This window comes from Sorex fumeus, unplaced genomic scaffold (assembly GCF_029834395.1).
Source record: "Sorex fumeus unplaced genomic scaffold, SorFum_2.1 ptg000030l, whole genome shotgun sequence".
Taxonomy (NCBI): Eukaryota; Metazoa; Chordata; class Mammalia; order Eulipotyphla; family Soricidae; genus Sorex; species Sorex fumeus.
In genome coordinates this window covers 23,756,332-23,775,282 of record NW_026606087.1, presented here as the reverse complement: position 1 = coordinate 23,775,282, position 18,951 = coordinate 23,756,332, and positions in this window count along the sequence as shown.

Genomic DNA, 18,951 nt, shown 5'->3' with positions numbered 1-18,951 from the left:
TGTCCTAAGTTGATTGATTCCAGAAAGTTTCTTTGCTCTTCTCATCTTGACTCTGACTACAAATTCTGAAGTGCTTGTTGTGCGTCATCCAAGACATCGTTGAGAAGGGCGCTCTCTTTGGGAACTGCTTCTGGCTTATCTATTGTTCTCAGTTTCATCAACAGCACAATCAGTATAAGAGCTGAGTAACTCCTTGCTAGTCTTAAGTGTCCCAGAAGGCTCCCCAGAATTGAGCCCTTAAGAAATGCTATTGTACCCTCTCTTGAACCTAGAGGGCATAGTAATTCCATTATATTCTCAAGGGCTAAAGCAATAGCACAGCCTTAGGGCGTTTGCCTTGCAGGCAGCCAGCCTGGCCAAACTGGGTTCAATTTCTCCACCCTTCTCCAAGAGCCCAGCAAGCTACCGAAAGTATTGCACCTGCACAGCAAAGCCTGGCAAGCTTCCCGTGACGTAATCGATATGCCAAACACAGTAACAACAACTCTCACAATGGAGACGTTACTGGGCCTGCTCGAGCAAATTGATGAACAACGGGAGGACAGTGCTACAGTTCAGTGAAATAAAGTAGTATGATTCATGCGTCATACTGGGTCCAGAAGTATTCCAGCAAACATGATCACAGAATTTCAGGTGTCTACTACTCCGCCATGTGTGTATAAGCCTTTAATTCTCAGAGAGAGACCTAAAATAGAGCTAGGGGCTGGAGCGATAGCACAGCGGTAGGGCGTTTGCCTTGCACGCAGCCAACATGGCCGACCCGAGTTCGATTCCTCCGCCCCTCTCGGAGAGCCCGGCAAGCTACCGAGAGTATTCGATATGCCAGACACAGTAACAACAAAGTCTCCAATGGAGACGTTACTGGGCCCGCTCGAGCAAATCGATGATCAACGGGAGGGCCTTTACTTTACTTACTTTTTAAAGAGAGCTAGAATTTAGAGGTAATGCATTAGTGCATTGGAGATTGCCTCATGTAATTGAGGTTAAAATGGTTAATAGTCTGCCAGGACAAGGGCAGATAGAGCATGGTTCTCTCATAGGTGGCACATGAGGATGTACAGTATAAAAATAACTAATAGCCAAAGACAACGTAAACTGGGGGTAGTTCTATAGAACTAAGGGCAGTGAATGGAGGGGTAGTTGGAAGAGGCCCTTCACAGACCCTCTGGTGAAGGTTCTGACTTTGGAGTCTTGAATGCATGAAACCCTAACATGAACAACATTATAAATCATGTTGCTCCAAATAAAAATAGAAAATAGAAAATATATATGTAGAAAATTCACTCATCTTATAAATCAAAATTCTGTTAGTATGATAGAGTAAAGGCCCTCCCGTTGATCATCTATTTGCTCGAGTGGGCCCAGTAACGTCTCCATTGGAGACTTTGTTGTTACTGTGTCTGGCATATCAAATACTCTCGGTAGCTTGCCAGGCTCTCTGAGAGGGGCGCAGGAATCGAACTCAGGTCGGCCATGTTGGCTGCCTGCAAGGCAGACGCCCTACCCGCTGTGCTATTGCTCCAGCCCTATGGGCTGTTAGTATGATATGAAAGAAATTTTGTTTTTTTTCATACAAATGTATTTCATGTATATTATTTAGTACATAAAATATGTTCTTTCTGATTACCAAAGACAGGTTTTTGATAAATATCAATAACTAAAGGGCAAAACATACAAGTAATATTTCTTTGCTTGTTTGGGTCCTATGCCTTATGATGCTTGAAGGATGTTTCCAATATGGTACTCTGGGGACCAGGAAGTGTCAGGGATATAAGCCAGAGCTCCTGCATGCCAAACTGTGCTCTAACTCTTTCGGATATCTCCCTGTCTCCTCTGCTGATGTTTGCCTCATTGTGAAGTCCCAAGTCAGAGCTTCTGTTTAAATGCCAGAAAAAAAAAAAAAAGCTTAAATAAAGCTGAGAGCCAACATCCATTAGTCCGAACAGAGTTTTCCATATGGTTGCTAAACATATGATAATGGTCCACAATGTAATTGCCAAATTCCTAATCCATCAGTTTCTAAGGCATGTTGGCTTGAGAATTTCCCACATCTCAAGAAACTGACACACATTATAGATCAAATGCTTAATTGCCAAGGGGTATTTCTTTATGGGAGGCCACTCATGTAAACACAAAAGACACATTTTAAACTGAAAAACAACACACTAAGGGCTAATACCTACATTGAAAGTGATTCATAATTCTTACCACAGGAAAATTATCCCTGATTTCTAAACTCGCAGCGTGTTTTAATTTTTTCCTCCTTGATTTGTGGACTGTATAATGAACTGCTTTCACAGCCCAGAGAGAAAGGGTTGATCATCTGCAGGAAGTCACTAGAAGGGCACCGTGAGGGATGACAGTCCCAGACATTTCATGGCACATGGAGCAGGAAGGAGGACACAAAGGTAGTGAGCAGAGGTCTCTGAAAATAGCTCCAAGGAGCTGGAGGTGCTGCTTGTCTTAAAGTCCACTCTCTGGAAGCAGTGGCCTGAAGGAGAATCCAGGGAGAGAGACAGTGTTTCATGCAGCACCACCAGAGGAAAGCTCTCTCTACACTCTGTGCTCCCACAAACTGCGAAAAAAGGTCTCAGGGAGAAATTTCCATTTCCAATATTTTTATAAATCCTCAAGCAAGTTGTGATTTGTGGTTGCTTCCTCCATGTCCAAGTGATCTTGGTTCATAAATTAGTATCTTATGAAGATTCTGTGGACTAACATTTTGCAAAAAAGTGCTAGGCTACACTAAAAAATGTGAGCTCCTTTTTGGCAGGAACGGGAGCACTGTGCTTGAGAAAACTGCTCATGACAGGGTTTTATGCATGCATCGCTCCAATCACACACTCTCCACCAGAGTATCCTCTTCCCTCCATCACTGCCTCAGTTCCCGCTCTCCACACTTTCCCTCCCCTTCTCTGCTATTGGCAGACTCATTTCTGTAGATCAGTTCTCAAGCTCTATTTTCTTTGAGTAGTTGCAATTCCCTTACTCCTCACTACATTTCTTTATATTCCACAGATGAAAGAGATCATTCTGCTTCTCTCCTAGTGTCTGTCAGGAATGGGTTTTGTTTTGTTTTATGAGAAGACAATGGAGAGTATTGAATTTAGAAGATCTGTGTTCAAGGTCCCACACTTGTAACCTGAGAGCACTGTAGCACTGTCTTCCCGTTGTTCATCGATTTTTGCTCGAGCGGGCCCAGTAACATCTCCATTTTGAGACTTGTTGTTACCGTGTTTGGCATATTGAATATATCACAGATAGCTTGCCAGGCTTTGCCGTGCAGGCTAGATACTCTTGGTAGCCTGCTGGGCTCTCCGATAGGGACGGAGGAATCAAACCCAGCTCAGCCAGGCTAGTTGCAAGCAAGGCAAATGCCCTACCACTGTGCTATCGATCCAGCCCCTGTATCACTAAGTTCAAGGCTTTGTTGATGACATAGAAGGTTTCTAAGAGAAAATTCATAAAGGGTTTGCTCCTGAATTTGTTGCACAAATATTATCAGAATTTACCACATTACTGTTTCTTATATAGAAATCCACTCCAGAAATCTCTCTTATTTTGGTATGAACAGAATAGAATTAGAGCAGTAATACCATGGCCAGCTGAAGGCACTGAAAAGCCTCAGACCAATTTGACCCTGGCAAAGTTATTTAACCTTGAGAATTGTGATTTCATTTTCTCTTCCAAAAATGAGTGTATTTGTTAAGCTTGAATTACAACACAGGATTTTGGGGAATAAGTATAAGAATATATGATTTTAATATAGTGTTATTCAAAATTAGTCATACCGAAAACATAACTATAAAGCACTAGTTATGATTTAGCTATAATTTGTTACGAATGATTTTAAAAAGTACATGAAATGAAATTTGGAGGCAGTGGTCAAGCTTACAGGAATCAACTCCTAGTCATTTAGGAAGCACTAAATCCTTCTAGAAGGATAGTAAAATGCTATCAGGAAAGTATATGAAAGATTCAGCAAGAACTTTGTTTGCTTTTTTTTAATTGAATCACCATATGGAGTTACAGAGCTGTGTTTTCATTGGGCATTGTTTACTTCCTCAACTCTTTTTGATATTTCTTCTTATTTATTTCACTTAGTATAAGTCCCTCCCATTCCATATCTTATTTTGCAAATGGCAATATTATATCTTTTAGTATAGCCCAGTAACATAACATTGTTTGTATATCATTCATCTTCTTGGTTCACTCATTTGTCACTGGGTTCTAGACTGAGTCTTAGATTTTTTTCCTGGAATTATATTTTCAAAAATAAAATATGTGGCTATAAAGCAGCAATGAATAGAGGTGTGCATATATCTTTTCAATCAGTTATTTTTAATATTCTTTGGAATGATACCTATCAATGGGATTGCTAGATGATATTGCAGATCTGTTTTTAATATATTGAGCAGTCTTCGTTTTCCACAGAGGCTGAACTAGTTTATATTTGTACCAACAGTGAATAACTTTTTTTTCTCCATGTCGCTGCATATTTTCCATCTGTCCTTTGATATCCCTGAAATTTTGGTTTGCGTATTTCTAATACTAAGTTGTGCCGAACCTTGATTTTTTTTCCATATAGGCATTGGCTATCCATATGTGTTCTTTGAAGAAATATCTTTCCAGCAACGCTACCTATTTTTGATGGGGCTGTTTCGTTGTTCAGTTATGACTTTTTATTCATCTATGGCATCAATTCTTTTATAGATGTTTAATTTTTTATTGCAATACGTTAGGATGCCTTTTTTTTTACACTCTGAGTCACTCTTACCAAACTGATAAAACTCCAAAATTTTAAGTTGCTAGAAAACAAGCCAGATGCTAATATTTACAAGCATGAATTTATCAGTATTTATTCTCAGGCCTGCTATGTTAACCCTTTTCTGTAAATATGCACTAAAATGTTTTAAATTTAATGGAACATGTTAGAAGTTGATTTTTAGTTTTCTTAATCTTTATTTTCATGTTTCTTTACTTACTTTATTTTCCTTCTTATTTTTCATGTGTACAAGTTACACCATATTTTTTATAAGTAGTAAGAGTGAGATTACTCTTCAAGTCCATGTTCTTTCTTGAACACATCTTGTTTACTTGACTCTATCTATTTTTTTCTTATTTCCACTCTAGACAAGCCTGAGTTCTCTTTTTAACATAATATTCCTCTCTTTCTCTCCTCTCATATCTTTCTAAGTAAGTTTCAATAAAAATATCTTGCATGAGAGAAAAAAAGCATAACAAGTGTTAGCTGGATATACAGAATAAAAGTATATTTAGATATGAGAACATTGGGTAACTCATAAGCTCTAAATCTTCTCTAATATACCTAGGGCCAGAATGCCTTTTTGTAGGACAAAAATAATAATGAATGTAACAATGGAAATAATTATTGCTTTTACTTTTTTTCTAACGAATAGATATTTTTAATTTCAAATACTAAAACTAACAATTTTACTTAAACTAGTAGCATTGTAGTACTGTCCTCCTTTTGTTCATCAATTTGCTCGAGTGAGCTCAGTAACACTGTGATATTTGTCATTACTGTGTTTGACATATCAAATATGTCACAGGTAGCTTGCTAGGCTTTGCCGTGCAGGCAAGATACTCTTGGTAACTTGCCGGGCTCTCCAAGAGGGGCAGAGGAATCAAACTCAGGTCGGCCAGGTTGGCCACGTGCAAGGCAAATGCCCTACCTGCTGGGCTATCACTCCAGCCTGGTTAAACTAGTATTTTTTTAAATTTGGATTTATAAGAATTTATGAACTATTATAATGATCTTCTTTATGTGGTTTCATCTGGGTCATCTATGAAGTTTAAATAGATGATCTTTCAATTAATGAGGGATAATTATATATGAAAGTTAGGTGAACTAAAATACAGTTCGGTAAATGTAGCTCCACAACTTACTTTTTTCACTTATTTCTAAGTTGACTTGGAAAATATCTTGTGTTTCAGTTTTCTTACTTGTAGGATGAGGGTAGTGATACTTGCTTGATAGAGCAATTTTAAGGAGTGAAAGAAATTCTACGTTTAAAATAGCAAGTATCTATTTAGCAAGAATTCAGTCATGCTATTTCTATGCTATGTCTTCCTGAATCACTTTAACTTTCGGTCTTAAGTAATCGACTTATGTGCTGCAGTATCTACAGACATGAACTTTCAGATTACCTTAGCTCCTACATACATTCAAGCATAACTGTAGTTCCATACACCAGTCTTCCTCTTTCTTAGCATGTTTAAATAACAAACATGAGTCAGGACAATGGAGAGTTTAAAGAAGATATTTTCTAATAAATTCTTATTCAAGCTTTGGGTCAAGTTGGCAAAGCCCTTAAGCTATAGAATCTCTGATTACCCTCTGATTGACATACCGGGTTTTACTTAGTGTAGAAAACTTCAAGTCTGTCCAAAATTTTATTATTCCTATTGGTATGAATTAAAGTAATAGTAATTTTGAAAGGTGGAGCTCCAGGTTTCCCAACTTTGGTTTTTTTCTACAAACCTATAATAATTGAAACTGCATGGTAGTGGAATAGAGATAGATCATCAGGCTATGGAATAGAATTGCAAGTTTTAAGTTAAATCCCCAGATTAATGGGAAGTTAATCTACAACAAAGAAGCTAAATACATGAAGTGTAGCAAATGAGATCTCTTCAGTAAAAGATGTTGGAAAAATTCAATAGCTGCATTATAAAATACGGACCTAAAGCTATATCTCACACCATTCACAAAAGTAAACTGAAAGTGTATTAAACATGAACCAGAACTCATAAAATATATGTAACAAACCATAGAATATTATAGAAAATGACCTTCAGAAATATCTTCAGTGCCTTACAATTGGCCAACACGGCCGACCCGAGTTCGATTCCTCCGCCCCTCTTGGAGAGCCCAGCAAGCTACCGAGAGTATCTTGCCCGCAGGGCAGAGCCTGGCAAGCTACCCGTGATGTATTCGATATGCCAAACACAGTAACAACAAAGTCTCCGATGGAGACGTTACTGGGCCTTCTCGAGCAAATCGATGAACAACGGAAGAACCGTGACCGAGCTTACTAGAGAGGGTAAGGCATCAAAAGCAAACACATGGGAATGTATCAATTTAAAAAATATTATTGGTGTCATTATCATTTATTTTGAGGGCCACAACCAGTGGTGCATACAGATGATCCCTTGTCTGTGCTCAGTGATCTCTCCTGCAGAGTTCAGGAACAATATGCTGTCTCTCAACACAGTTGGACACATGCAAGGCGAGTGCACTGTCAGCCTTACTACCTTGTTGGTCCAGGGAATCCATCAAATTAAAACGCTTCTGAGCAGCAAATGGAAATCACAAACAGAAAGACCCATACTCAGTGGAAAAGATATTTGCACAAAATGCATCAAATAAAGGGGTTACTACCCAAGATTTATAGAACACTCACACATTTCAACAATAACAAAATCAAACAACCCATCCATACATGGGGAGAGGAGACAAAAAGACACTTCCCCAAAGAAAATATACTGATGGCTAATAGTCACATGAAAAAGTGTTCACCATCACTTATGATTTGCAACAGCAAATCAAAACAATTCTTGCCAGTGAGAAAGGAATGTATCGAAAGTTTAGAAGTAGTGTTGATGGGGATGATGTAAGAAAGAAACTCATTCACTGTAAGTGGGAATGTCTTATAGTTCAGCTGTGTTGGAAAACAATTTGGAGACTTCTTATGAAAAGTAAAAAGAACTCCTACATAACCAAAGTATTCTGCGTCTGACCTCAAATGCAGAAACATTAATTTGAAAGAATACGTGGACAACAAAATTCATTGTAATGCTTAGTAAAGCAGCCAAGATATGGAAACTACCCAATTTCCCAACCCCGGATATATGGATCAAAAGGTTTTGCTTTCTAATGAAATTCTATGCAGTTGTTAGAAAGGATACAAATCATACAATTTATCACTACATGGATAGTGCTAGCAGTTAACATGTTGAGTGAAGTGAGTTACAAGGAAAAACTACATGCAGAATGAAGCCTTTCATATGTGAGATTTAAAGATACAGCATAAGAGAACAGTAATTGGCCAAAGCCAATGAAACTTAGGAATTTGTCTATTGAACCAAGCTTTAGAGATAGGATGTATTGAACAGGAGGGCATGCTGGTGGTTTTGTGTGAGGTTGCAAAGATATATGTATGAAACCATCATTAATAATATTGTAAGCCAAAGTATCTCAATTTTTAAGGACTTTTATAAAATAAAACAAAACTTAAGAACTTTCATCTATATGTATATGAACATATGTCAATACTGATATTGTAGTAATCCTATTTTGACATATTAAAACAGCATGCGCTTCACATTGCAGCAATTGTAGGCAGATCATAGAAAGAGGGAAGCCAGTGAAACATAATACTACCTGCTGTTACAAGGATGGGACCGAGAGAGAGAAAATCATATCAATCAAAAGCAAGTATTGCTTAGAAAGACACTGGTATGAAGACATGGACAGAAGCAGGAACAGACAAAACCTGGATGTATGAGAGGTCATACCAGAATTAAATTAGCAAGTTTTCCTCAAAACAGAAATCTAAAATAAGACATACATTTAGTCATTGTATCTGAGCAAATGAGGAATTCTTATGAACTCCACATGCATGTTCCTAAATCGTCATAGTGATGTGTTCAGAGAACTGTCATTTCTGAAAGGTAGCCTTTCCGTCTTAGCAAGCAGAAGCAAGATGGAAACCTCTAATAGGCTACCTACCTTCATAGCCAATCTCTCCCAACCTCATTGAAAGTGCTCCTCTCGCATCACCATTTTAAGTGATTTGTAAGCTAGATTGTCATAATGTGGAGCTGTCCAGTAAACTTATATTGTAATAATATGCCAGTGACTTTAGTCATAAAATGAAACCTACAATTTAAAGCACTTTGGGGATCTATTTCCTTACATTGCAAAAACTCTACCACTTGCTATCAGGTAAAACAAGTTTTCAACCTCCCCACCTCAGTTTCCTTATTTGTAAATGAGAGATAATCATAGTGACTATTAGACTCCATGTCATCCCGTTGTTCATCGATTTTGCTCGAGTGAGCCCAGTAATGTCTCCATTTTTTGAGGCTTCTTGTTACTGTGTTTGGCATATTAATATATTTGGGTAGCTTTCCAGGCTTTGCTGTGCGGGCGAGATACTGTTGGTAGCTTGCCGGGTTCTTGGAGAGGGCGGAGGAATCAAACCCAGCTGGGCCAGGCTGGCTGCGCGAAAGGCAAATGTCCTACTGCTGTGCTATCGCTAGCAATATCATAATAAATGTGTGCAATAAATACTATATGCATAACAGCTATAAACCTATGACTAAGACACTAGCTTTGTTGATAAATTCCATATAAGTGTCATGTCTTCACAACATTAGTTGGATAATGACACAGAGTATACCCAGAATCACTTTGCTTATGGAATCACTTCAGCATGAAAAATATCTTTAGGGTATATCTTATTACTGAAAATAGTAAAACAACTAAATGTGTGATTGTTGGTACTGGAGAGATAGTACAATAGGTAGGGAACTTGTTTTGTATACAATCTCCTCACATTTTACCTGTAGCATCCCATTCAGTTCCCCGAATCACACCAAGAGTGATCCTTGGGTGGAGTCAGAAATGAGCCCTGAGAACTGCTTGTTGTTTCCCCTCTCTCACCGAGAGAGTGAGAGAGAAGAGGAGTGAGAGATAGGAGAATGAGTGAGTGAGAGAGAGAGAAAATTATGAGCATATCACTGTATCACTGTATCACTGTCATCCCGTTGTTCATCAATTTCCTTGAGCAGGCTTCAGTAACGTCTCCATTCGTCGCAGCCCTGAGATTTTAGCAAATTCCACATTGGAGGCATGTTCAGGGTCAGGGGAATAAGACCCATCATTGTGACTAGGTTTTGGCATATGTAATATGTCACGGGGCCAAGGGGAGCTTGCCAGACTCTATTGTAACGGCAGAATACTCTTGGTAGCCAACCGGGTTCTCTGAGAGAGAGAACTAGACAATAAGAAGTCACATGGCCACAAATGCGGTCCCACACTTCCAGGAGCTTGGTTTTATAGTCTCTGGATCTTGGCCGTTGATGGGATTACACAGAGGGGTTGGCGAGGGAGAAGGGGGCGTCAGTTTGTGGGTGCTGTCATGCCTACCTAATAGAAGGTGGGGGTTCTGAGTGGAGCAGGCCCAGTCCCGATCCAAGCAGGCTTGGAGATCTCAGCCCCAGGTCCCACACACCTGGGTTCCTCTGCTGATTCCTTCATGTGTGAGGCTTGTCTGAGTATGTGGAGAGTGGTCTTAAGCATGGCTTTGGCTGGTTCCGGAGGTCTTCAACTGCCGGAGCTCTGCTCAGGGTGGGGAGGGAAACTCATTCCACCTCCTCCAGAGGGCCCCTGTGAGGACAGCCAAGTGGTGGGGCAGGAGACTATATGTTGTTTCTGGAGCTTGATTTTATAGACTCTGACTCTTGGCCATTGATGAGATTACATGGCACAGGAGACAATTGGTGGGTGTAATGTCTAGCTACTTAAGCCACGCTTAAGACCATTCTCCACATGCTCAGATGGGTCTCATGCATGAAGGAACGGGCAGAGGAAACCAGGTGTGCGGGACCCGAGGCTGAGACCATCAAGCCTACTCGGATCAGGACTGGGCCTCCTCCACCCAGATCCCCCATCTTCCAGTAGCTAAGCGTTACACCCACCAACTGCACCCAGTGCCGTGTAATCCCATCAATGGCCAAGACGCAGAGACTATAAAACCAAGCTCCCAGAAGGACCTCTTATTGTCTACTTCTCGCTCTTGGAGAGTATCCTGCCTGCACGGCAGAGTCTGGCAAGCTCCCCGTGACATATTCAATATGCCAAAACCCAGTAACAGTGATGGGTTTCATTCCCCTGACCCTGAAAGAGCCTCCAATGTGGCAATTGCTAAAATATCAGGGCTAGGACAAATGGAGACATTATTGGTGCCTGCTCGAGGAAATTGATGAACAACGGGATGACAGCAATATAGTGAGACATATGTATATGTATATATATATGTATATGTGTGTATATATATGCAAATCCATTGAGTTTTTCCTAAATTGCTATAGACAAATCAATAGTTTACAATTAAAACTGAAAATATTGCAGGAGAGATAATTGAGCAGGTAAGCTGCCACTCTTACATGCAGCCAACCTGGGTTCAGTCTCCACACCATGTATGTTCTCCCAAGTGTCACCAGGAGTGATTACTGGATGCAGAGCCAGATATAAGCCTGGAGGACAGTTGTATGTGGCCAACAAACTAACAAAACCTCTGAAAATTAATTTATTTATCTTAAACTACCAGTATATGTGGTTTGGCTTTTCTATCCTAAGAAGACTAAGACAAATATCCTAGGTAATGGACAAATACAATGTCAGTGGAGTATGAAACCAGGGCCAGACAATGATGAGTTTCCAGGGAAATGACAGCTAAGTAGGAATCTGTATCAAGTCTTTATTCCTTTAGGAATCTTTTATTTATTTATTTATTGATGACACTAGCTAACTTGCTTCTTTAATTTGATGCTAAATAAATTCACAGTTTTTTCTGAGTATACTGTATGCATTTTTTTTATATAAATAAACTATGCATTTATCGAATTTACAGATGAGGAAAGCTTGGCTCGAAGATTTTTTATTTCTTTTTGAATGCCAACAAAAATGAATGTGAAATTAAGTTATTTTATCTCCAAAAGTTCTTATCTATAATCATTACGCTAAGCTATCTCCTTTAGAAAAATCAAGTCATCATCATCCTCATCATCATCATTGTAATTATCATGGTCATTATTATCATTTATATAGAAGATATCAATTCAAAATAATCAAGGCATTTCTTGCCTTTTCTATAAAAGCTATTCAGTGGGCATTACCTTTTTTACCACTGCAAGATGAAAACTCAGTAGATAATACATGATTCTGAGAGTTCAACATGAGATATTAGATATATAAAATACAAAATTTTCTGTAGGAAAGAAATTGACTTAATTGGGGGAATGCTTTCTTCCTCATTATCATTGCAAAATTTATAACAAAATTAATATAAATTCTAAAAATGTACCTGAAAAACAAAATAGGAGAAGTAGAACCCCAGGCCAACCAAACACAGAGTGATTAAAAGAGCAGGAGAGACAGTGTGGGGAGGGGTAAGTGTGTTTGCCTTGTATGCAGTCGATTCAGGTTCAACCCCCAGCATTATGTATGTTCCCCTGGAGTGATTCTTGATCACAGAGGCAGGAGTAGATCCTTAGCACTGCTAGTAGTGGCTCCAAAATAAAGAGACAGAGAGAGCAAGAAAGAGTGAGAGAGAGACAGAGAGAAACAGAGAGAGAAGCAGAGAGACAAAGAGAGGCAGGATGGAGAGAGAGAGAGAGAGAGAGAGAGAGAGAGAGAGAGAGAGAGAGAGAGAGAGAGAGAGAGAGAGACTTAACCAAACCAAGGAAATGGACAGATGCACAGAACAATAAAGAATAAAGAGTTCGAAACAAAATAAACCCAAAAGACACATTTCGTGATTAAAATGGCAGGCATGAAAAAAAGAGACAGAATCCTATAAAGCAGCAAAGAGAAAGCAGAGGCATACATAAAAATATAACTGTGTATGACTCACAGCAGAGAGTTTAACTGAAATTGCAGCCAGAAGGAATTGACATAATACACCCAAAGTGTGGATATGTAGATATATTGGAAGCATATATTCAAAGGAATAATAAAATATGTACAGATAAAAGTTCAAAGAATTAATTGGGGTCTGTAGAGGAGCACCGCAGGCAAAGTGCTTGCCTTGCAAGCATCTGATTTGGGTTCTATCACTGACATCCCATGTGGTTTCCTAAGCTCTGCCCAGGAGTAATCCCTGAGCACAGAGCCAAGAGTAAACCCTGAACAATTCTGGGTGTGTCCCATAAAAAAATGGTACTAAACTGGCTCTGAAAAACTACTAAAAGATATTTCTAAGAGAAAAGCAAACAAGATAGAATAATAAGACACTAAAAAGTAGTAATCTCTCTATATATAATAATAGTAATTATATATAGTAGTATGTATAATACTCTATTATAGTATATTATAATATATCATATGGTAGTATATTATATGTAATTGTATTATATATAGTATATTGTATAATATATAGTTGTATTATATAGTAGTAAACACACATATATGTATATATATTTATATTTATATAATGATTGGAGATATAGTACATGGGTTAAATACAGGGGTTAACAGGGATTAGGATACTGGCCTTGCAAGTAGTCTATTCAAATTTGATACCCAGCACTGTGTAGGGTCTTCTGAGCACCACCAAAATTGATCCATGAACACAGAGCCAGGAATAATTGCTGAAAAAAGCATGTGTGACTCTAAAACTAGTAGCAACAAGAAAATAATAAAAGACAAAAGGCAGATCAAGCCAGAGAGATACTGTAAGAGGTAATGGGCTTGCCTTGACTGAGTCTGCGTTAGACTGCATTCCTGGCATTACATAAGAACCTCTGATCCATGCTAGGAGTTACTCCTCACCACAAAAGAAGACATAGCTTTGAGCATCACTAGCTTTGTTCCCAAATCACCCCTCAAATAAACAAAATAAATACACAAAATGTAGAATGCCTCCTTGTACCATCATAGTAAAAGAGAAGAAAACAGGAAAAATAAGGACAAAGACATTTGCAAAATAACTAGAATTCATATAGAAAATGCTAATAGTAATAATTATTATTTTTTATTTTATAATGTAGGAGCACTGCTATTTACTCAGGCATTGATTAAGCTGATTGAATTGGGCATGAACTCCACATTACTTTTGTTTTAAATGTTTTAATTTTATCATTTAGTTTACAATGTTTAATTACATTCAATATTCAAACACTAATCCCACTACCATTATACCTTCCCACCACCAAATTTGGGATGTTTCCATCCCAAACCCCAATCCCTGTTCCAAAACACAACTGAAATAATATATTCCGTATTGTCTGTTATGAAGAACTGCTGCACATGCTTACAAAAAAGTGTTCATATAGGAAAAGTATGAAGATTGTTCTATTTTGGCAGGACCCATTAAGACATTCTATAGGATATAATTAACATGTTGTTAAAGCTTGGGTGATGTGAGCTTTGGTATATATATCTGAAAATATGCATATATACATATATATTTTCTTCTGTGATTTGTTGTCTACTATCTGAACCCCATCAAATGTGGTATGGTAATTATGGAGAATAGGTAGGAGGTGTCTTATGATGTGTCTTTGAGCACAGTGGAGTAGCTTTGAGCATGGCAGTGGTTGGGTTGTGAGGGTTTTAGGCTGCCAGAGCTGGGTACCTTGGGGTGGGGAAGGCTCTCACCTACTCCAATCTAGGGCACCCCATGTGAAATGGCCTGGTGCGGAGTCCAGAGGCATGGTTATCGGGGCCTCATGTTACTTTCAGGAGAAGCAGCCGGGTGATCTGGACAGTGGTCATTGATGAGATTATCTGGCACCTGAAGAAGGTGGCTTGTGGGTGTGTCCCCTGGGTCACTGGAGACTGGGGAGAGGGGGCAGAGGATCTCCGCTCCTGGTCCCATTGAGCCGAGAGTCCAAGGTCACAAAGATTCATATTACCTGAGTTTCGTGGGACTTCACATCCAAGCGTGCCAGGATCTCTCAATCATGGGTTCCCAAGATGTATGGATCTCTGAAATGAGGCCAGTCACTATCACATCACTATCACTATCACTATCACTATCACTATCGCTATCACTATCACTATCACTCTCACTATCACTATCACCCCGTTGTTCATGGAGTTGCTCGAGCAGGCGCCAATAACATCTCCATTTGTCCAAGTCACGTGCTAGTGTAGCCCAATGGCATATTGGAGGTTCTTTCAAGGTCAGGAGAATGAGGGCCATCATTGTTACTATTTTTGGCATATCGAGTACAACGCAGGTAGCTGGCCAGGCTCTGCCGTGTGGGCGGGATACTCTCGTTAGCTTGCTGGGCTCTCCAAGAGGGATTTTTGGGGCATCCTCTAATCACCTTTGCAGGTGTTCCCAGACAGGCATATATGCGGGCAGGATACTCTCAGTAGCCGGCCGGGTTCTCTGAGAGTGAGAACTAGACAGTAAGAGGTCGGTTCTGGGAGTTTGGTTTTATAGTCTCTGGTCCTTGCCACTGATGGGGTTACATGGAAGTTGGTGGGTATAACTGTCTAGCTACTGGAAGATGGGCGATCTGGGTGAGGAGGCCCAGTCCTGAACTTAGCAGGCTTGGGGATCTCAGCCCCGGGTTCCACACACCTGGGTTCCTCTGCCAGTTCCTTCATGCGCGAGGCTCATCAGAGCGTGTGGAGAGTAGTCTCAGCATAGCTGTGACTGGCTCCCGCAGGTCTTCAGCTGCCGGGGCTCTGCTCGGGGCAGAGAGGGAAACTCAATCTGCCCTCCTCCAAGGTCCCCGGTGATGACAGCCAGACACGGGGGCAGGAAACTCTGCATTGTTCTCTAGTAAACCAGTGTTAATAAAATAATAATAAATATTAGAATCATATCAAATATTATTTTAGATAATATTTTAGCTATACTAGAAAACGAATCATAAAAATAAGGCTGTGTGAAAGTAAAAAATAATATTCAAAGACTAAAAAATATACTCACGATTTTGATCAATGAGGAATACAAAAGGGAAATTGACAAACTCTTGGAAACAAATGAGAATACAGATTTGAGGTATAAGAACATAGTGGTAAAAGCAAAAGCTTCGCAAAAATAGAGCTACATAGCAATACAAGATTACTTCAAGAAATAAGAAAACTCAAATTCTAGCCTCACCATTTAATTTGAGAAGAGAACTTAAGAGGAGAACAGAGGAAAACCAAAATCACTAGAGAGAAAGAAACAATTAAAAAATAGAGTGAACATAAAAAGGCAATACAAAAGGCAGATAAGATTGAGAGGGGGTCTTGAAGGAGTAAAAATAATTGACTAACCTTTAGATAAGCTTATAAAGAAAAAAAGCTTATAAAGAATAAAGAAATTTAATCAATAGATTATGAATAAAAGAGGAGATGTTACAACAGATAGGCTGAAATGCAAATAATCATAAGAAATACTATGAATTGACTTAGAGAATTTAGAAGAAATGTATGAATGGATATTTAGAATTAGACAACCTCACAAAACTTGTATGATCTGGGATAGAAAATATACAACCCCCAGAACATTTTGTATGTTTTGGGAGTGGAAAAAACTGAGTAGGAAAACTACAAGCAAGGAAATTGCAACAAAGATCTTAAAAGCTTCCCTAAAACACACTCAGGTGTTGATGAACCCTTCTAAAAGTTCTACCAAACCTTAAAGGTTTTTATTTTTACCTTTTTACCTACTGTTCTCAAACTCTTTCAAAACATAGGAGAACTGAGAAATCTTCTCATTTTTATAGTCAGCACTGCCCTGATAATGTAAGTTGACAGAGATGCCCAGTGACAGAGAAGTGGATGACAAAGATGTGGTTATACACAAAGAAGTACCATGCAGTTCTAAGGAATGATTAAGTCGTGCAATTTGCCGCAACATGGATAGAACTGGAAGATATTATGTTAAATTTAGTAAGTCAGATGAAGAAGGTTAAACACAGGATGATCTCATTTATATTTGATATGTAGAATAACTGGATGAGGAAGTACAGTGTTTAAAGGGGGGAATGCCTAGACCATATTTTTCCTAGAGTACAGGGAGGAGAAAGAACAAAAACAAGCAGGGGCAGGGGGTTGAGAGAAGAAACAGATGAAACGCAGAGATCAAGGGGACTTAAGTACATTGGGGGAGTTGGATAGTGGTATAGTCAAATATCCAAATATTCATAGAATTAGCATCATAGAAATCATGAGGCCCAAATCAATCCCAAACATGGTGGCAATGGTGCTGTAGCACTGCATATCCAAAATTCTGCTATGAATAACTTCTTAATTCATGGTACTCCAAGCAAATAAAAAGATAGTGATATCATAAGAAAATGAAACTACAAATCAATATCATTGATATTATTCATATATGGATGTGAAAATCCTCAACAGAATCTTAGTGAACCAAATTTAATAATAATATTAAACATATTTTATGTAATGACCCAACAGACATTACTCCATAGATGCAATTAATGATGGATCAACATAAACACATCAATTAATGTAATGCAACACAGTACATCAACATCAATGTAATGCAATACATAACACCAAACATTAGCCAAGTGACACAAATGCTGGCCGACTTCAACCGTGAGTGTAGAAAGGTCAGACTACACTGAATCTCATGAAGATAATGTTTATGAAAAATAACCTCGTTCCTGACGCTCCATTTGCTCTCCGAATGCAACAGTTATGTGTACCTAAGTCCAGAAGTCAACATGACAAATGACTTGGCACCTGAATTGCACAGGAGGAAGAGAGCAGCTTGGAACGCCTTCAAGAACATCGAAGAAATAGCTAAGAGAACGAAGAACCTCCGGCTCCGGGCACATCTCTTCGATTCCACTGTTCTTCCTGCATTGACATATGCCTCAGAGAACTGGGCCCTACGCAAACAGGATGAGAACGCCATTCAGGTCTCCCAAAGAAGAATAGAAAGAGCTATGCTTGGAATATCACGTTTCACTCAAATGAGAGAAGGAATCCGGAGTTCTGACATCCGTCGACGATCAAGGATCAGGGACGCTGTCTCATATGCCAAGGTGTCAAAAATCAGATGTGCTGTACACGTAATGAGATTTTGAGATGACCGCTGGACTAGCGCTGTTACCGATTGGATTCCATGGGACATCAAAAGACCACGTGAATGGCTTGGAGGCCAGTCACACATGCTGGGGAAAAGGGAGCTCAGATAGAGAAGGGAGCACCAAATAAAGGGTGTTGGGAGGATCCTCCCAGGATGGGAGAAGCATGCTGAAAGCAGACTATAGACCAAACATGATTGCCACTCAATGCCTCCTTTGCAAACCACAACTCCCAAAAGGAGAGAGAGAGAACAGAGGGGAATGCCCTGCCACAGAAGCAGGCAGGGTGGGATGGGGGGATGGGGTAGGTGGAAGATTCACTGGGATTCGTGGTGGTGGGAAATGGGCACTGGTGGAGGGATGGGTATTTGATCATTGTATAATTAAAATCCAAGCACAAAATTTGTAAGTCTACAACTCTTCCTCATGGTGTCTCACAAAAAAAAAAAGACCGCATGGCCGCCCACCTACCGGATTGTCAGACTTCTTCATCAAGACCCTGAACAATTGGTTTAAGGCTCTGCATGTTCCTAGAACGAACAGATGCCATTGGGCTACAATAGCATGCAACAGGGACAAATGGAGACGTTACTGGCGCCCACTCAAGCAAATTGATGATTAACGGGAAGTCAAGCAATCAAGTGACATCAACAAGTGGAACATAACAATCAGATGGCAATACTAATAAAAGCATAGAAAAATTTTGACAAAGTTCAATGTGAATTCATGACTAAACTTTTGAAAAACTCACTAATATGGAGATATAAAAACTTATGTATGGAAAAGAAAAAGCCATATATAGTAAACCCAGGTTACATTTTCTGTCACTGTCACTGTCACTATCCTCCCGTTGTCCATCGATTGCTCGAGAGGGCCCAGTAACATCTTCATTATAACACTTATTACTGTGTTTGGCATATCGAATATGTCATGGGTAGCTTGCCAGGCTTTGCCGTGGGGGCAAGATACTCTTGGTAGCTTGCCGGGTTCTCCTAGAGGGGCAGAGAAATCAAATCTGGTTACATATTCAATGGCATAAAACTAAAACATTTTTTCTGTAAGAGCAGATAAAATACAAGGACGTCTACTTTCACCACTATTATTCAACAGAGTGTTGGAAGTTCTGGCATTATAAAA